We start from the raw sequence: 21,518 nt of genomic DNA, 5'->3' as shown, positions 1-21,518 counted from the left end.
GCTTGACTTTCTGCAGGAGTTGCCAGGCTGCCACCTGTAAAGAAGAGGATGTGTCACCCATAACTTCCACTGGAATTTCTCTCCGGGCTGAGGTGACGAAGGAAAAAAAGGAGTGGGGGCCGGGACAGGAGGGGTATCTCAAGCAGGGAAATGGAAAGCATCCAGAAGAGCGCCCGGGGCCAGGACCATCCTGGCTGGCCTGCAGGCACCAAGTTGGCCAGCGTGCTGTCGCTGGTGTGGCTCCATGGCCCTTCCGCTAGGTTTTCAAGCACTTGTACATATTCAGGTGTTTTACCTGGGAAGGGAGGGAAAATTTCAACAGCAGCTGGCCTGGGGCTCAGCTCACGTTTACTCACAGAGGCCTCGGCACGGTCCCCCAGCTTTGCGATGAGGATGCTCCTTGCGTGGGGGGGCGGGGCTGGTGGCTGTATGAGAGATGATTCCCCACCTCTGACCAATTTCAGAATTGTTTACCTCTGGAGCAAGTGCCTTTGTAGGGATTTACTCTGTATAAGTGTTAGGTTCCGGTTTTTTTTTTTTGGTTCGAGTTAGATTTTATTCCTCTTTTATCTATTTATTGATATAAGCATGGAAATAATTCATTCATATAAATACATCTGTGTGAATGGAAGAACATTTTTCTGTTTTATTTTTAAATTTTATTTTTAAAAATTTTGAAATTTAATTTTATTTATTTTTTTATACAGCAGGTTATTCTTAGTTATCTATTTCATGCATATACATGCATACAGGTCAATCCCAATCTCCCAACTCATCCCACCACCACCACCCCATGGCTTCCCCCACTTGGTGTCCATACGTTTGTTCTCTACCTCTGTCTCTATTTCTGCCCTGCAAACTAGTTCATTTGTACCATTTTTCTAGTTTCCACATATGTGCATTAATATACAATATTTGTTTTTCTCTTTCTGACTTACTACCCTCTGTATGACAGTCTCTAGATCCATCGACATCTCTACAAATGACCCAGTTTCATTCCTTTTTATGGCTCAGTAATATTCCATTTTATATATGTACCACATCTTTATCCATTCGTCTGTCTGTGGGCATTTAGGTTGCTTCCATTACCTGGCTATTGTAAATAGTGCTGCAATGATCATTGTGGTGAATGTGTCTTTGTGATTTATGGTTTTCTCTGGGTATATGCCCAGAAGTGGGATTGCTGGATCCTATGGTAATTCTCTTTTTAGTTTTTTAAAGGAACCTCCATACTGTTCTCCATAGTGACTGTATCAATTTACATGCCCACCAATAGCGGAAGAGGGTTCCTTTTGTCCACACCCTCCCCAGAATTTGTTGTTTGTAGATTTTCTGATGATCCCGATTCTAACAGGAGTGAGGTCATACCTCATTGTAGTTTTGATTTGCATTTCTCTAATAATTAGTGATGTTGAGCAGCTTTTCATGTGCGTCTTGGCCATCTCTGTGTCTTCTTGGAAGAAACGTCTATTTAGATCTTCTGCCCATTTTTGTATTGGGTTGTTTGTTTTATTAATATTAAGCTGCATGAGCTGTTTATATATATTGGAGATTAAACCTTTGTCCATTGATTCTTTTGCGAACGTTTTCGCCCATTCTGAGGGTTGCCTTTTTCCATTCCCGTTTTTTTAACCAAGAAAGAAAGAAAGCAAAAGAAGCAGAACACTAATGTGCGTAAAATATGCCTCTTGAAACTGTCATTTTGAAATATGGACGTCTTTTGAATTTTTTGGTCGATATATGACCCCAGGATTTGTTTTCAGGGCAGGTGTCATTTACAGGCCTGTCATGATTTTGAATATCCACTGACCATTAGCGCTGGGATGAATGCTGCTGTTGTGGGAAACGGCCACACGGTGGAAGCAGTTCTCCCGTACCAAATCTGGTTACTAGGGCAGCAGAGCCTCAATGGAATTCACGTTCTAGATTGGAATTTAGAACGGAATGGGCCAGGAGAAAGCCCCTCAAGTTTGTCTCACTACTTCTTGTTTTTGTTTTGAATTTATTTTTTTAATTTTTTATTACAGCAAGTTTGATTACAACGTTTGGCTTGTTTTTGGTGTGCAAGATGTGTTTCTTTTACACATATACATATGTCTGTTCTTCCTGGGATCCTTTTCCCATGTAGGTTATGACAGAATGTTGAGTAGTCTTCTCTTGGTATTCCGTAGGTCTTTGGTGATTATATATTTCACCTGTGTTTGTATCTGTCTGTTAACCCCAATATCGTAATGAATTCAATCCTCACACCTTTCCTTTGGTGAACCATAAGTTTGTTTAATGAATCTGTGATTGCCCTTCTCCGTGGAAATATCTGCCCTGGTATCAATTTATAGGTAACACCTATAAGTGATATGATATGATATGTGTCTTTCACTTTCTGACTTACTACAAGTCACGTGATTACCTCTAGACTCATCTACGGTGCTGCAAATGGCATTGTGTGCTTTTTTTCCTTGGCGAATATTCTGTCTTAGCGAGGTCCATTTTCTGCAATGTGATTCCCTGAGGGCTGAGGATTAGCTGACCTGGCCAGCCTGACCCTGCCGGCAAGCCCTCCCCAGTTGTGCCTGGGTTGAGGTCAATACAAACAGCATTCCAGGCAGCAATAGCCCCTGCAGCTGTGCCTGACTCCATATTCTCTGCCCCGTCAGCAGTCTCGGGGCTGTGATGGTGGGAGGGTGTGAGGGTCCACGGCTTTGTGGGTGGCCCGGTGTGAGTGGGTTCTGCTTGACTTTCTGCAGGAGTTGCCAGGCTGCCACCTGTAAAGAAGAGGATGTGTCACCCATAACTTCCACTGGAATTTCTCTCCGGGCTGAGGTGACGAAGGAAAAAAAGGAGTGGGGGCCGGGACAGGAGGGGTATCTCAAGCAGGGAAATGGAAAGCATCCAGAAGAGCGCCCGGGGCCAGGACCATCCTGGCTGGCCTGCAGGCACCAAGTTGGCCAGCGTGCTGTCGCTGGTGTGGCTCCATGGCCCTTCCTCTACGTTTTCAAGCACTTGTACATATTCAGGTGTTTTACCTGGGAAGGGAGGGAAAATTTCAACAGCAGCTGGCCTGGGGCTCAGCTCACGTTTACTCACAGAGGCCTCGGCACGGTCCCCCAGCTTTGCGATGAGGATGCTCCTTGCGTGGGGGGGCGGGGCTGGTGGCTGTATGAGAGATGATTCCCCACCTCTGACCAATTTCAGAATTGTTTACCTCTGGAGCCAAGTGCCTTTGTAGGGATTTACTCTGTATAAGTGTTAGGTTCCGGTTTTTTTTTTGGTTCGAGTTAGATTTTATTCCTCTTTTATCTATTTATTGATATAAGCATGGAAATAATTCATTCATATAAATACATCTGTGTGAATGGAACAACATTTTTCTGTTTTATTTTTAAATTTTATTTTTAAAAATTTTGAAATTTAATTTTATTTATTTTTTTATACAGCAGGTTATTCTTAGTTATCTATTTCATCCATATACATGCATACAGGTCAATCCCAATCTCCCAACTCATCCCACCACCACCACCCCATCGCTTCCCCCACTTGGTGTCCATACGTTTGTTCTCTACCTCTGTCTCTATTTCTGCCCTGCAAACTAGTTCATTTGTACCATTTTTCTAGGATCCACCTATATGCATTTATATACAATATTTGTTTTTTCTCTTTCTGACTTCTTCCCTCTGTATGACAGTCTCTAGATCCATCGACTTCTCTACAAATGACCCAGTTTCATTCCTTTTTATGGCTCAGTAATATTCCATTTTATATATGTACCACATCTTTATCCATTCGTCTGTCTGTGGGCATTTAGGTTGCTTCCATTACCTGGCTATTGTAAATAGTGCTGCAATGAATATTGTGGTGAATGTGTCTTTGTGATTTATGGTTTTCTCTGGGTATATGCCCAGAAGTGGGATTGCTGGATCCTATGGTATTTCTCTTTTTAGTTTTTTAAAGGAACGTCCATACTGTTCTCCATAGTGACTGTATCAATTTACATGCCCACCAATAGCGGAAGAGGGTTCCTTTTGTCCACACCGTCCCCAGAATTTGTTGTTTGTAGATTTTCTGATGATCCCGATTCTAACAGGAGTCACGTCATACATCATTGTAGTTTTGATTTGCATTTCTCTAATAATTAGTGATGTTGAGCAGCTTTTCATGTGCGTCTTGGCCATCTCTGTGTCTTCTTGGAAGAAACGTCTATTTAGATCTTCTGCCCATTTTTGTATTGGGTTGTTTGTTTTATTAATATTAAGCTGCATGAGCTGTTTATATATATTGGAGATTAAACCTTTGTCCATTGATTCTTTTGCGAACGTTTTCGCCCATTCTGAGGGTTGCCTTTTTCCATTCCCGTTTTTTTAACGAAGAAAGAAAGAAAGCAAAAGAAGCAGAACACGAATGTGCGTAAAATATGCCTCTTGAAACTGTCATTTTGAAATATGGACGTCTTTTGAATTTTTTGGTCGATATATGACCCCAGGATTTGTTTTCAGGGCAGGTGTCATTTACAGGCCTGTCATGATTTTGAATATCCACTGACCATTAGCGCTGGGATGAAAGCTGCTGTTGTGTGAAACGGCCACAAGGTGGCAGCAGTTCTCCCTTACCTAATCTGGTTACTAGGGCAGCAGAGCCTCAATGGAATTCACGTTCTAGATTGGAATTTAGAACGGAATGGGCCAGGAGAAAGCCCCTCAAGTTTGTCTCACTACTTCTTGTTCGTGTTTTGAATCTAGTTTTTTAATTTTTTTATTACAGCAAGTTTGATTACAACGTTTGGCTTGTTTTTGGTGTGCAAGATGTGTTTCTTTTACACATATACATATGTCTGTTCTTCCTGGGATCCTTTTCCCATGTACGTTATGACAGAATGTTGAGTAGTCTTCTCTTGGTATTCCGTAGGTCTTTGGTGATTATATATTTCACCTGTGTTTGTATCTGTCTGTTAACCCCAATATCGTAATGAATCCAATCCTCACACCTTTCCATTGGTGAACCATAAGTTTGTTTAATGAATCTGTGATTGCCCTTCTCCATGGAAATATCTGCCCTGGTATCAATTTGTAGGTAACAACTATAAGTGATATCATACGATATGTGTCTTTCAGTTTCTGACTTACTACAAGTCACGTGATTACCTCTAGACTCATCTACGGTGCTGCAAATGGCATTGTGTGCTCTTTTTCCTTGGCTAATATTCTGTCTTAGCGAGCTCCATTTTCTGCAATGTGATTCCCTGAGGGCTGAGGATTAGCTGACCTGGGCAGCCTGACCCTGCCGGCAAGCCCTCCCCAGGTGTGCCTGGGTTGAGGTCAATATAAACAGCACTCCAGGCAGCAATAGCCCCTGCAGCTGTGCCTGACTCCATATTCTCTGCCCCGTCAGCAGTCTCGGGGCTGTGCTGGTGGGAGGGTGTGAGGGTCCACGGCTTTGTGGGTGGCCCGGTGTGAGTGGGGCTCTGCTGGACTTTCTGCAGGAGTTACCAGGCTGCCACCTGTAAAGAAGAGGATGTGTCACCCATAACTTCCACTGGAATTTCTCTCCGGGCTGAGGTGAGGAAGGAAAAAAAGGAGTGGGGGCCAGGACAGGAGGGGTATCTCAGGCAGGGAAATGGAAAGCTTCCAGAAGAGCGCCCGGGGCCAGGACCATCCTGGCTGGCCTGCAGGCACCAAGTTGGCAAGCGTGCTGTCGCTGGTGTGGCTCCATGGCCCTTCCTCTAGGTTTTCAAGCACTTGTACATATTCAGGTGTTTTACCTGGGAAGGGAGGGAAAATTTCAACAGCAGCTGGCCTGGGGCTCAGCTCACGTTTACTCACAGAGGCCTCGGCACGGTCCCCCAGCTTTGCGATGAGGACGCTCCTTGCGTGGGGGGGCGGGGCTGCTGGCTGTATGAGAGATGATTCCCCACCTCTGACCAATTTCAGAATTGTTTACCGCTGGAGCAAGTGCCTTTCTAGGGATTTACTCTGTATAACTGTTAGGTTCCGTTTTTTTTTTTTTTTTATTTCGAGTTAGATTTTATTCCTCTTTTATGTATTTATTGATATAAGCATGGAAATAATTCATTCATATAAATACATCTGTGTGAATGGAAGAACTTTTTCCTGTTTTCTTTTTAAATTTTATTTTTAAAAATTTTGAAATTTAATTTTATTTATTTTTTTATACAGCAGGTTATTATTAGTTATCTATTTCATGCATATACATGTATACAGGTCAATCCCAATCTCCCAACTCATCCCACCACCACCACCCCATGGCTTCCCCCACTTGGTGTCCATACGTTTGTTCTCTACCTCTGTCTCTATTTCTGCCCTGCAAACTAGTTCATTTGTACCATTTTTCTAGGTTCCACATATATGCATTAATATACAATATTTGTTTTTCTCTTTCTGACTTACTTCACTCTGTATGACAGTCTCTAGATCCATCGACTTCTCTACAAATGACCCAGTTTCATTCCTTTTTATGGCTCAGTAATATTCCATTTCATATATGTACCACATCTTTATCCATTCGTCTGTCTGTGGGCATTTAGGTTGCTTCCATTACCTGGCTATTGTAAATAGTGCTGCAATGAACATTGTGGTGAATGTGTCTTTGTGATTTATGGTTTTCTCTGGTATATGCCCAGAAGTGGGATTGCTGGATCCTATGGTAATTCTCTTTTTAGTTTTTTAAAGGAACCTCCATACTGTTCTCCATAGTGACTGTATCAATTTACATGCCCACCAATAGCGGAAGAGGGTTCCTTTTGTCCACACCCTCCCCAGAATTTGTTGTTTGTAGATTTTCTGATGATCCCGATTCTAACAGGAGTGAGGTCATACCTCATTGTAGTTTTGATTTGCATTTCTCTAATAATTAGTGATGTTGAGCAGCTTTTCATGTGCGTCTTGGCCATCTCTGTGTCTTCTTGGAAGAAACGTCTATTTAGATCTTCTGCCCATTTTTGTATTGGGTTGTTTGTTTTATTAATATTAAGCTGCATGAGCTGTTTATATATATTGGAGATTAAACCTTTGTCCATTGATTCTTTTGCGAACGTTTTCGTCCATTCTGAGGGTTGCCTTTTTCCATTCCCGTTTTTTTAACCAAAAAAGAAAGAAAGCAAAAGAAGCAGAACACTAATGTGCGTAAAATATGCCTCTTGAAACTGTCATTTTGAAATATGGACGTCTTTTGAATTTTTTGGTCGATATATGACCCCTGGATTTGTTTTCAGGGCAGGTGTCATTTACAGGCCTGTCATGATTTTGAATATCCACTGACCATTAGCGCTGGGATGAAAGCTGCTGTTGTGTGAAACGGCCACAAGGTGGCAGCAGTTCTCCCTTATCAAATCTGGTTACTAGGGCAGCAGAGCCTCAATGGAATTCACGTTCTAGATTGGAATTTAGAACGGAATGGGCCAGGAGAAAGCCCCTCAAGTTTGTCTCACTACTTCTTGTTCGTGTTTTGAATTTAATTTTTTTAATTTTTTTATGACAGCAAGTTTGATTACAACGTTTGGCTTGTTTTTGGTGTGCAAGTTGTGTTTCTTTTACACATATACATATGTCTGTTCTTCCTGGGATCCTTTTCCCATGTACGTTATGACAGAATGTTGAGTAGTCTTCTCTTGGTATTCCGTAGGTCTTTGGTGATTATATATTTCACCTGTGTTTGTATCTGTCTGTTAACCCCAATATCGTAATGAATCCAATCCTCACACCTTTCCATTGGTGAACCATAAGTTTGTTTAATGAATCTGTGATTGCCCTTCTCCATGGAAATATCTGCCCTGGTATCAATTTGTAGGTAACACCTATAAGTGATATCATACGATATGTGTCTTTCAGTTTCTGACTTACTACAAGTCACGTGATTACCTCTAGACTCATCTACGGTGCTGCAAATGGCATTGTGTCCTTTTTTTCCTTGGCTAATATTCTGTCTTAGCGAGGTCCATTTTCTGCAATGTGATTCCCTGAGGGCTGAGGATTAGCTGACCTGGGCAGCCTGACCCTGCCGGCAAGCCCTCCCCAGGTGTGCCTGGGTTGAGGTCAATATAAACAGCATTCCAGGCAGCAATAGCCCCTGCAGCTGTGCCTGACTCCATATTCTCTGCCCCGTCAGCAGTCTCGGGGCTGTGATGGTGGGAGGGTGTGAGGGTCCAAGGCATTGTGGGTGGCCCGGTGTGAGTGGGTTCTGCTTGACTTTCTGCAGGAGTTGCCAGGCTGCCACCTGTAAAGAAGAGGATGTGTCACCCATAACTTCCACTGGAATTTCTCTCCGGGCTGAGGTGACGAAGGAAAAAAAGGAGTGGGGGCCGGGACAGGAGGGGTATCTCAAGCAGGGAAATGGAAAGCATCCAGAAGAGCGCCCGGGGCCAGGACCATCCTGGCTGGCCTGCAGGCACCAAGTTGGCCAGCGTGCTGTCGCTGGTGTGGCTCCATGGCCCTTCCGCTAGGTTTTCAAGCACTTGTACATATTCAGGTGTTTTACCTGGGAAGGGAGGGAAAATTTCAACAGCAGCTGGCCTGGGGCTCAGCTCACGTTTACTCACAGAGGCCTCGGCACGGTCCCCCAGCTTTGCGATGAGGATGCTCCTTGCGTGGGGGGGCGGGGCTGGTGGCTGTATGAGAGATGATTCCCCACCTCTGACCAATTTCAGAATTGTTTACCTCTGGAGCAAGTGCCTTTGTAGGGATTTACTCTGTATAAGTGTTAGGTTCCGGTTTTTTTTTTTTGGTTCGAGTTAGATTTTATTCCTCTTTTATCTATTTATTGATATAAGCATGGAAATAATTCATTCATATAAATACATCTGTGTGAATGGAACAACATTTTTCTGTTTTATTTTTAAATTTTATTTTTAAAAATTTTGAAATTTAATTTTATTTATTTTTTTATACAGCAGGTTATTCTTAGTTATCTATTTCATGCATATACATGCATACAGGTCAATCCCAATCTCCCAACTCATCCCACCACCACCACCCCATGGCTTCCCCCACTTGGTGTCCATACGTTTGTTCTCTACCTCTGTCTCTATTTCTGCCCTGCAAACTAGTTCATTTGTACCATTTTTCTAGTTTCCACATATGTGCATTAATATACAATATTTGTTTTTCTCTTTCTGACTTACTTCCCTCTGTATGACAGTCTCTAGATCCATCGACATCTCTACAAATGACCCAGTTTCATTCCTTTTTATGGCTCAGTAATATTCCATTTTATATATGTACCACATCTTTATCCATTCGTCTGTCTGTGGGCATTTAGGTTGCTTCCATTACCTGGCTATTGTAAATAGTGCTGCAATGATCATTGTGGTGAATGTGTCTTTGTGATTTATGGTTTTCTCTGGGTATATGCCCAGAAGTGGGATTGCTGGATCCTATGGTAATTCTCTTTTTAGTTTTTTAAAGGAACCTCCATACTGTTCTCCATAGTGACTGTATCAATTTACATGCCCACCAATAGCGGAAGAGGGTTCCTTTTGTCCACACCCTCCCCAGAATTTGTTGTTTGTAGATTTTCTGATGATCCCGATTCTAACAGGAGTGAGGTCATACCTCATTGTAGTTTTGATTTGCATTTCTCTAATAATTAGTGATGTTGAGCAGCTTTTCATGTGCGTCTTGGCCATCTCTGTGTCTTCTTGGAAGAAACGTCTATTTAGATCTTCTGCCCATTTTTGTATTGGGTTGTTTGTTTTATTAATATTAAGCTGCATGAGCTGTTTATATATATTGGAGATTAAACCTTTGTCCATTGATTCTTTTGCGAACGTTTTCGCCCATTCTGAGGGTTGCCTTTTTCCATTCCCGTTTTTTTAACCAAGAAAGAAAGAAAGCAAAAGAAGCAGAACACTAATGTGCGTAAAATATGCCTCTTGAAACTGTCATTTTGAAATATGGACGTCTTTTGAATTTTTTGGTCGATATATGACCCCAGGATTTGTTTTCAGGGCAGGTGTCATTTACAGGCCTGTCATGATTTTGAATATCCACTGACCATTAGCGCTGGGATGAATGCTGCTGTTGTGGGAAACGGCCACACGGTGGAAGCAGTTCTCCCGTACCAAATCTGGTTACTAGGGCAGCAGAGCCTCAATGGAATTCACGTTCTAGATTGGAATTTAGAACGGAATGGGCCAGGAGAAAGCCCCTCAAGTTTGTCTCACTACTTCTTGTTTTTGTTTTGAATTTATTTTTTTAATTTTTTATTACAGCAAGTTTGATTACAACGTTTGGCTTGTTTTTGGTGTGCAAGATGTGTTTCTTTTACACATATACATATGTCTGTTCTTCCTGGGATCCTTTTCCCATGTAGGTTATGACAGAATGTTGAGTAGTCTTCTCTTGGTATTCCGTAGGTCTTTGGTGATTATATATTTCACCTGTGTTTGTATCTGTCTGTTAACCCCAATATCGTAATGAATTCAATCCTCACACCTTTCCTTTGGTGAACCATAAGTTTGTTTAATGAATCTGTGATTGCCCTTCTCCGTGGAAATATCTGCCCTGGTATCAATTTATAGGTAACACCTATAAGTGATATGATATGATATGTGTCTTTCACTTTCTGACTTACTACAAGTCACGTGATTACCTCTAGACTCATCTACGGTGCTGCAAATGGCATTGTGTGCTTTTTTTCCTTGGCGAATATTCTGTCTTAGCGAGGTCCATTTTCTGCAATGTGATTCCCTGAGGGCTGAGGATTAGCTGACCTGGCCAGCCTGACCCTGCCGGCAAGCCCTCCCCAGTTGTGCCTGGGTTGAGGTCAATACAAACAGCATTCCAGGCAGCAATAGCCCCTGCAGCTGTGCCTGACTCCATATTCTCTGCCCCGTCAGCAGTCTCGGGGCTGTGATGGTGGGAGGGTGTGAGGGTCCACGGCTTTGTGGGTGGCCCGGTGTGAGTGGGTTCTGCTTGACTTTCTGCAGGAGTTGCCAGGCTGCCACCTGTAAAGAAGAGGATGTGTCACCCATAACTTCCACTGGAATTTCTCTCCGGGCTGAGGTGACGAAGGAAAAAAAGGAGTGGGGGCCGGGACAGGAGGGGTATCTCAAGCAGGGAAATGGAAAGCATCCAGAAGAGCGCCCGGGGCCAGGACCATCCTGGCTGGCCTGCAGGCACCAAGTTGGCCAGCGTGCTGTCGCTGGTGTTGCTCCATGGCCCTTCCTCTACGTTTTCAAGCACTTGTACATATTCAGGTGTTTTACCTGGGAAGGGAGGGAAAATTTCAACAGCAGCTGGCCAGGGGCTCAGCTCACGTTTACTCACAGAGGCCTCGGCACGGTCCCCCAGCTTTGCGATGAGGATGCTCCTTGCGTGGGGGGGCTGGGCTGGTGGCTGTATGAGAGATGATTCCCCACCTCTGACCAATTTCAGAATTGTTTACCTCTGGAGCAAGTGCCTTTGTAGGGATTTACTCTCTATAACTGTTAGGTTCCGGTTTTTTTTTTCGGTTCGAGTTAGATTTTATTCCTCTTTTATATATTTATTGATATAAGCATGGAAATAATTCATTCATATAAATACATCTGTGTGAATGGAAGAACATTTTTCTGTTTTATTTTTAAATTTTATTTTTAAAAATTTTGAAATTTAATTTTATTTATTTTTTTATACAGCAGGTTATTCTTAGTTATCTATTTCATGCATATACATGCATACAGGTCAATCCCAATCTCCCAACTCATCCCACCACCACCACCCCATGGCTTCCCCCACTTGGTGTCCATACGTTTGTTCTCTACCTCTGTCTCTATTTCTGCCCTGCAAACTAGTTCATTTGTACCATTTTTCTAGGTTCCACCTATATGCATTAATATACAATATTTGTTTTTCTCTTTCTGACTTACTTCCCTCTGTATGACAGTCTCTAGATCCATCGACTTCTCTACAAATGACCCAGTTTCATTCCTTTTTATGGCTCAGTAATATTCCATTTTATATATGTACCACATCTTTATCCATTCGTCTGTCTGTGGGCATTTAGGTTGCTTCCATTACCTGGCTATTGTAAATAGTGCTGCAATGAATATTGTGGTGAATGTGTCTTTGTGATTTATGGTTTTCTCTGGGTATATGCCAAGAAGTGGGATTGCTGGATCCTATGGTATTTCTCTTTTTAGTTTTTTAAAGGAACCTCCATACTGTTCTCCATAGTGACTGTATCAATTTACATGCCCACCAATAGCGGAAGAGGGTTCCTTTTGTCCACACCGTCCCCAGAATTTGTTGTTTGTAGATTTTCTGATGATCCCGATTCTAACAGGAGTCACGTCATACATCATTGTAGTTTTGATTTGCATTTCTCTAATAATTAGTGATGTTGAGCAGCTTTTCATGTGCGTCTTGGCCATCTCTGTGTCTTCTTGGAAGAAACGTCTATTTAGATCTTCTGCCCATTTTTGTATTGGGTTGTTTGTTTTATTAATATTAAGCTGCATGAGCTGTTTATATATATTGGAGATTAAACCTTTGTCCATTGATTCTTTTGCGAACGTTTTCGTCCATTCTGAGGGTTGCCTTTTTCCATTCCCGTTTTTTTAACCAAGAAAGAAAGAAAGCAAAAGAAGCAGAACACTAATGTGCGTAAAATATGCCTCTTGAAACTGTCATTTTGAAATATGGACGTCTTTTGAATTTTTTGGTCGATATATGACCCCAGGATTTGTTTTCAGGGCAGGTGTCATTTACAGGCCTGTCATGATTTTGAATATCCACTGACCATTAGCGCTGGGATGAAAGCTGCTGTTGTGTGAAATGGCCACAAGGTGGCAGCAGTTCTCCCTTACCAAATCTGGTTACTAGGGCAGCAGAGCCTCAATGGAATTCACGTTCTAGATTGGAATTTAGAACGGAATGGGCCAGGAGAAAGCCCCTCAAGTTTGTCTCACTACTTCTTGTTCGTGTTTTGAATTTAATTTTTTTAATTTTTTTATTACAGCAAGTTTGATTACAACGTTTGGCTTGTTTTTGGTGTGCAAGATGTGTTTCTTTTACACATATACATATGTCTGTTCTTCCTGGGATCCTTTTCCCATGTAGGTTATGACAGAATGTTGAGTAGTCTTCTCTTGGTATTCCGTAGGTCTTTGGTGATTATATATTTCACCTGTGTTTGTATCTGTCTGTTAACCCCAATATCGTAATGAATTCAATCCTCACACCTTTCCTTTGGTGAACCATAAGTTTGTTTAATGAATCTGTGATTGCCCTTCTCCATGGAAATATCTGCCCTGGTATCAATTTATAGGTAACACCTATAAGTGATATGATATGATATGTGTCTTTCACTTTCTGACTTACTACAAGTCACGTGATTACCTCTAGACTCATCTACGGTGCTGCAAATGGCATTGTGTGCTTTTTTTCCTTGGCGAATATTCTGTCTTAGCAAGGTCCATTTTCTGCAATGTGATTCCCTGAGGGCTGAGGATTAGCTGACCTGGGCAGCCTGACCCTGCCGGCAAGCCCTCCCCAGGTGTGCCTGGGTTGAGGTCAATATAAACAGCACTCCAGGCAGCAATAGCCCCTGCAGCTGTGCCTGACTCCATATTCTCTGCCCCGTCAGCAGTCTCGGGGCTGTGCTGGTGGGAGGGTGTGAGGGTCCACGGCTTTGTGGGTGGCCCGGTGTGAGTGGGGCTCTGCTGGACTTTCTGCAGGAGTTGCCAGGCTGCCACCTGTAAAGAAGAGGATGTGTCACCCATAACTTCCACTGGAATTTCTCTCCGGGCTGAGGTGAGGAAGGAAAAAAAGGAGTGGGGGCCGGGACAGGAGGGGTATCTCAGGCAGGGAAATGGAAAGCTTCCAGAAGAGCGCCCGGGGCCAGGACCATCCTGGCTGGCCTGCAGGCACCAAGTTGGCCAGCGTGCTGTCGCTGGTGTGGCTCCATGGCCCTTCATCTAGGTTTTCAAGCACTTGTACATATGCAGGTGTTTTACCTGGGAAGGGAGGGAAAATTTCAACAGCAGCTGGCCTGGGGCTCAGCTCACGTTTACTCACAGAGGCCTCGGCACGGTCCCCCAGCTTTGCGATGAGGACGCTCCTTGCGTGGGGGGGCGGGGCTGCTGGCTGTATGAGAGATGATTCCCCACCTCTGACCAATTTCAGAATTGTTTACCGCTGGAGCAAGTGCCTTGGTAGGGATTTACTCTGTATAACTGTTAGGTTCTGGTTTTTTATTTTTTGGTTCGAGTTAGATTTTATTCCTCATTTATGTATTTATTGAATTAAGCATGGAAATAATTCATTCATATAAATACATCTGTGTGAATGGAAGAACTTTTTCCTGTTTTATTTTTAAATTTTATTTTTAAAAATTTTGAAATTTAATTTTATTTATTTTTTTATACAGCCGGTTATTCTTAGTTATCTATTTCATGCATATACATGTATACAGGTCAATCCCAATCTCCCAACTCATCCCACCACCACCACCCCATGGCTTCCCCCACTTGGTGTCCATACGTTTGTTCTCTACCTCTGTCTCTATTTCTGCCCTGCAAACTAGTTCATTTGTACCATTTTTCTAGGTTCCACATATATGCATTAATATACAATATTTGTTTTTCTCTTTCTGACTTACTTCACTCTGTATGACAGTCTCTAGATCCATCGACTTCTCTACAAATGACCCAGTTTCTTTCCTTTTTATGGCTCAGTAATATTCCATTTTATATATGTACCACATCTTTATCCATTCGTCTGTCTGTGGGCATTTAGTTTGCTTCCATTACCTGGCTATTGTAAATAGTGCTGCAATGAACATTGTGGTGAATGTGTCTTTGTGATTTATGGTTTTCTCTGGGTATATGCCCAGAAGTGGGATTGCTGGATCCTATGGTAATTCTCTTTTTAGTTTTTTAAAGGAACCTCCATACTGTTCTCCATAGTGACTGTATCAATCTACATGCCCACCAATAGCGGAAGAGGGTTCCTTTTGTCCACACCGTCCCCAGAAATTTTTGTTTGTAGATTTTCTGATGATCCCGATTGTAACAGGAGTGACCTCATACATCATTGTAGTTTTGATTTGCATTTCTCTAATAATTAGTGATGTTGAGCAGCTTTTCATGTGCGTCTTGGCCATCTCTGTGTCTTCTTGGAAGAAACTTCTATTTAGATCTTCTGCCCATTTTTGTATTGGGTTGTTTGTTTTATTAATATTAAGCTGCATGAGCTGTTTATATATATTGGAGATTAAACCTTTGTCCATTGATCCTTTTGCGAACGTTTTCGTCCATTCTGAGGTTTACCTTTTTCCATTCCCGTTTTTTTAACCAAGAAAGAAAGAGTGCAAAAGAAGCAGAACACTAATGTGCGTAAAATATGCCTCTTGAAACTGTCATTTTGAAATATGGACGTCTTTTGAATTTTTTGGTCGATATATGACCCCAGGATTTGTTTTCAGGGCAGGTGTCATTTACAGGCCTGTCATGATTTTGAATATCCACTGACCATTAGCGCTGGGATGAAAGCTGCTGTTGTGTGAAACGGCCACAAGGTGGCAGCAGTTCTCCCTTACCAAATCTGGTTACTAGGGCAGCAGAGCCTCAATGGAATTCACGTTCTAGATTGGAATTTAGAACGGAATGGGCCAGGAGAAAGCCCCTCAAGTTTGTCTCACTACTTCCTGTTTTTGTTTTGAATTTATTTTTTTTATTTTTTATTACAGCAAGTTTGATTACAACGTTTGGCTTGTTTTTGGTGTGCAAGATGTGTTTCTTTTACACATATACATATGTCTGTTCTTCCTGGGATCCTTTTCCCATGTACGTTATGACAGAATGTTGAGTAGTCTTCTCTTGGTATTCCGTAGGTCTTTTGTGATTATATATTTCACCTGTGTTTGTATCTGTCTGTTAACCCCAATATCGTAATGAATCCAATCCTCACACCTTTCCATTGGTGAACCATAAGATTGTTTAATGAATCTGTGATTGCCCTTCTCCATGGAAATATCTGCCCTGGTATCAATTTTTAGGTAACACCTATAAGTGATATCATACGATATGTGTCTTTCAGTTTCTGACTTACTACAAGTCACGTGATTACCTCTAGACTCATCTACGGTGCTGCAAATGGCATTGTGTGCTTTTTTTCCTTGGCGAATATTCTGTCTTAGCGAGGTCCATTTTCTGCAATGTGATTCCCTGAGGGCTGAGGATTAGCTGACTTGGGCAGCCTGACCCTGCCGGCAAGCCCTCCCCAGGTGTGCCTGGGTTGAGGTCAATATAAACAGCACTCCAGGCAGCAATTGCCCCTGCAGCTGTGCCTGACTCCATATTCTCTGCCCCGTCAGCAGTCTCGGGGCTGTGATGGTGGGAGGGTGTGAGGGTCCACGGCTTTGTGGGTGGCCCGGTGTGAGTGGGGCTCTGCTGGACTTTCTGCAGGAGTTGCCAGGCTGCCACCTGTAAAGAAGAGGATGTGTCACCCATAACTTCCACTGGAATTTCTCTCCGGGCTGAGGTGAGGAAGGAAAAAAAGGAGCGGGGGCCGGGACAGGAGGGGTATCTCAGGCAGGGAAATGGAAAGCTTCCAGAAGAGCGCCCGGGGCCAGGACCATCCTGGCTGGCCTGCAGGCACCAAGTTGGCCAGCGTGCTGTGGCTGGTGTGGCTCCACGTCCCTTCCTCTAGGTTTTCAAGCCCTTGTACATATTCAGGTGTTTTACCTGGGAAGGGAGGGAAAATTTCAACAGCAGCTGGCCTGGGGCTCAGCTCACGTTTACTCACAGAGGCCTCGGCACGGTCCCCCAGCTTTGCGATGAGGACGCTCCTTGCGTGGGGGGGCGGGGCTGCTGGCTGTATGAGAGATGATTCCCCACCTCTGACCAATTTCAGAATTGTTTACCGCTGGAGCAAGTGCCTTGGTAGGGATTTACTCTGTATAACTGTTAGGTTCCGGTTTTTTTATTTTGGTTCGAGTTAGATTTTATTCCTCATTTATGTATTTATTGAATTAAGCATGGAAATAATTCATTCATATAAATACATCTGTGTGAATGGAAGAACTTTTTCCTGTTTTATTTTTAAATTTTATTTTTAAAAGTTTTGAAATTTAATTTTATTTATTTTTTTATACAGCCGGTTATTCTTAGTTATCTATTTCATGCATATACATGTATACAGGTCAATCCCAATCTCCCAACTCATCCCACCACCACCACCCCATGGCTTCCCCCACTTGGTGTCCATACGTTTGTTCTCTACCTCTGTCTCTATTTCTGCCCTGCAAACTAGTTCATTTGTACCATTTTTCTAGGTTCCACCTATATGCATTCATATACAATATTTGTTTTTCTCTTTCTGACTTCTTCCCTCTGTATGACAGTCTCTAGATCCATCGACTTCTCTACAAATGACCCAGTTTCATTCCTTTTTATGGCTCAGTAATATTCCATTTTATATATGTACCACATCTTTATCCATTCGTCTGTCTGTGGGCATTTAGGTTGCTTCCATTACCTGGCTATTGTAAATAGTGCTGCAATGAATATTGTGGTGAATGTGTCTTTGTGATTTATGGTTTTCTCTGGGTATATGCCCAGAAGTGGGATTGCTGGATCCTATGGTATTTCTCTTTTTAGTTTTTTAAAGGAACCTCCATACTGTTCTCCATAGTGACTGTATCAATTTACATGCCCACCAATAGCGGAAGAGGGTTCCTTTTGTCCACACCGTCCCCAGAATTTGTTGTTTGTAGATTTTCTGATGATCCCGATTCTAACAGGAGTCACGTCATACATCATTGTAGTTTTGATTTGCATTTCTCTAATAATTAGTGATGTTGAGCAGCTTTTCATGTGCGTCTTGGCCATCTCTGTGTCTTCTTGGAAGAAACGTCTATTTAGATCTTCTGCCCATTTTTGTATTGGGTTGTTTGTTTTATTAATATTAAGCTGCATGAGCTGTTTATATATATTGGAGATTAAACCTTTGTCCATTGATTCTTTTGCGAACGTTTTCGTCCATTCTGAGGGTTGCCTTTTTCCATTCCCGTTTTTTTAACCAAGAAAGAAAGAAAGCAAAAGAAGCAGAACACTAATGTGCGTAAAATATGCCTCTTGAAACTGTCATTTTGAAATATGGACGTCTTTTGAATTTTTTGGTCGATATATGACCCCAGGATTTGTTTTCAGGGCAGGTGTCATTTACAGGCCTGTCATGATTTTGAATATCCACTGACCATTAGCGCTGGAATGAAAGCTGCTGTTGTGTGAAACGGCCACAAGGTGGCAGCAGTTCTCCCTTACCAAATCTGGTTACTAGGGCAGCAGAGCCTCAATGGAATTCACGTTCTAGATTGGAATTTAGAACGGAATGGGCCAGGAGAAAGCCCCTCAAGTTTGTCTCACTACATCTTGTTCGTGTTTTGAATTTAATTTTTTTAATTTTTTTTATTACAGCAAGTTTGATTACAACGTTTGGCTTGTTTTTGGTGTGCAAGATGTGTTTCCTTTACACATATACATATGTCTGTTCTTCCTGGGATCCTTTTCCCATGTACGTTATGACAGAATGTTGAGTAGTCTTCTCTTGGTATTCCGTAGGTCTTTGGTGATTATATATTTCACCTGTGTTTGTATCTGTCTGTAAACCCCAATATCGTAATGAATCCAATCCTCACACCTTTCCATTGGTGAACCATAAGTGTGTTTAATGAATCTGTGATTGTCCTTCTCCATGGAAATATCTGCCCTGGTATCAATTTTTAGGTAACACCTATAAGTGATATCATACGATATGTGTCTTTCAGTTTCTGACTTACTACAAGTCACGTGATTACCTCTAGACTCATCTACGGTGCTGCAAATGGCATTGTGTCCTTTTTTTCCTTGGCTAATATTCTGTCTTAGCGAGGTCCATTTTCTGCAATGTGATTCCCTGAGGGCTGAGGATTAGCTGACCTGGGCAGCCTGACCCTGCCGGCAAGCCCTCCCCAGGTGTGCCTGGGTTGAGGTCAATATAAACAGCATTCCAGGCAGCAATAGCCCCTGCAGCTGTGCCTGACTCCATATTCTCTGCCCCGTCAGCAGTCTCGGGGCTGTGCTGGTGGGAGGGTGTGAGGGTCCACGGCTTTGTGGGTGGCCCGGTGTGAGTGGGGCTCTGCTTGACTTTCTGCAGGAGTTGCCAGGCTGCGACCTGTAAAGAAGAGGATGTGTCACCCATAACTTCCACTGGAATTTCTCTCCGGGCTGAGGTGACGAAGGAAAAAAAGGAGTGGGGGCCGGGACAGGAGGGGTATCTCAGGCAGGGAAATGGAAAGCATCCAGAAGAGCGCCCGGGGCCAGGACCATCCTGGCTGGCCTGCAGGCACCAAGTTGGCCAGCGTGCTGTCGCTGGTGTGGCTCCATGGCCCTTCCTCTAGGTTTTCAAGCCCTTGTACATATTCAGGTGTTTTACCTGGGAAGGGAGGGAAAATTTCAACAGCAGCTGGCCAGGGGCTCAGCTCACGTTTACTCACAGAGGCCTCGGCACGGTCCCCCAGCTTTGCGATGAAGATGCTCCTTGCGTGGGGGGGCTGGGCTGGTGGCTGTATGAGAGATGATTCCCCACCTCTGACCAATTTCAGAATTGTTTACCTCTGGAGCAAGTGCCTTTGTAGGGATTTACTCTCTATAACTGTTAGGTTCCGGTTTTTTTTTTGGTTCGAGTTAGATTTTATTCCTCTTTTATCTATTTATTGATATAAGCATGGAAATAATTCATTCATATAAATACATCTGTGTGAATGGAAGAACATTTTTCTGTTTTATTTTTAAATTTTATTTTTAAAAATTTTGAAATTTAATTTTATTTATTTTTTTATACAGCAGGTTATTCTTAGTTATCTATTTCATGCATATACATGCATACAGGTCAATCCCAATCTCCCAACTCATCCCACCACCACCACCCCATGGCTTCCCCCACTTGGTGTCCATACGTTTGTTCTCTACCTCTGTCTCTATTTCTGCCCTGCAAACTAGTTCATTTGTACCATTTTTCTAGGTTCCACCTATATGCATTCATATACAATATTTGTTTTTCTCTTTCTGACTTACTTCCCTCTGTATGACAGTCTCTAGATCCATCGACTTCTCTACAAATGACCCAGTTTCATTCCTTTTTATGGCTCAGTAATATTCCATTTTATATATGTACCACATCTTTATCCATTCGTCTGTCTGTGGGCATTTAGGTTGCTTCCATTACCTGGCTATTGTAAATAGTGCTGCAATGAATATTGTGGTGAATGTGTCTTTGTGATTTATGGTTTTCTCTGGGTATATGCCAAGAAGTGGGATTGCTGGATCCTATGGTATTTCTCTTTTTAGTTTTTTAAAGGAACCTCCATACTGTTCTCCATAGTGACTGTATCAATTTACATGCCCACCAATAGCGGAAGAGGGTTCCTTTTGTCCACACCGTCCCCAGAATTTGTTGTTTGTAGATTTTCTGATGATCCCGATTCTAACAGGAGTCACGTCATACATCATTGTAGTTTTGATTTGCATTTCTCTAATAATTAGTGATGTTGAGCAGCTTTTCATGTGCGTCTTGGCCATCTCTGTGTCTTCTTGGAAGAAACGTCTATTTAGATCTTCTGCCCATTTTTGTATTGGGTTGTTTGTTTTATTAATATTAAGCTGCATGAGCTGTTTATATATATTGGAGATTAAACCTTTGTCCATTGATTCTTTTGCGAACGTTTTCGTCCATTCTGAGGGTTGCCTTTTTCCATTCCCGTTTTTTTAACCAAGAAAGAAAGAAAGCAAAAGAAGCAGAACACTAATGTGCGTAAAATATGCCTCTTGAAACTGTCATTTTGAAATATGGACGTCTTTTGAATTTTTTGGTCGATATATGACCCCAGGATTTGTTTTCAGGGCAGGTGTCATTTACAGGCCTGTCATGATTTTGAATATCCACTGACCATTAGCACAGGGATGAAAGCTGCTGTTGTGTGAAATGGCCACAAGGTGGCAGCAGTTCTCCCTTACCAAATCTGGTTACTAGGGCAGCAGAGCCTCAATGGAATTCACGTTCTAGATTGGAATTTAGAACGGAATGGGCCAGGAGAAAGCCCCTCAAGTTTGTCTCACTACTTCTTGTTCGTGTTTTGAATTTAATTTTTTTAATTTTTTTATTACAGCAAGTTTGATTACAACGTTTGGCTTGTTTTTGGTGTGCAAGATGTGTTTCTTTTACACATATACATATGTCTGTTCTTCCTGGGATCCTTTTCCCATGTAGGTTATGACAGAATGTTGAGTAGTCTTCTCTTGGTATTCCGTAGGTCTTTGGTGATTATATATTTCACCTGTGTTTGTATCTGTCTGTTAACCCCAATATCGTAATGAATTCAATCCTCACACCTTTCCTTTGGTGAACCATAAGTTTGTTTAATGAATCTGTGATTGCCCTTCTCCATGGAAATATCTGCCCTGGTATCAATTTATAGGTAACACCTATAAGTGATATGATATGATATGTGTCTTTCACTTTCTGACTTACTACAAGTCACGTGATTACCTC

The sequence above is a fragment of the Mesoplodon bidens genome (genome assembly GCF_964165515.1).
Source record: "Mesoplodon bidens genome assembly, contig: HAP1_SCAFFOLD_39, whole genome shotgun sequence".
NCBI lineage: Eukaryota > Metazoa > Chordata > Mammalia > Artiodactyla > Ziphiidae > Mesoplodon > Mesoplodon bidens.
This window is presented reverse-complemented; position numbering follows the sequence as displayed.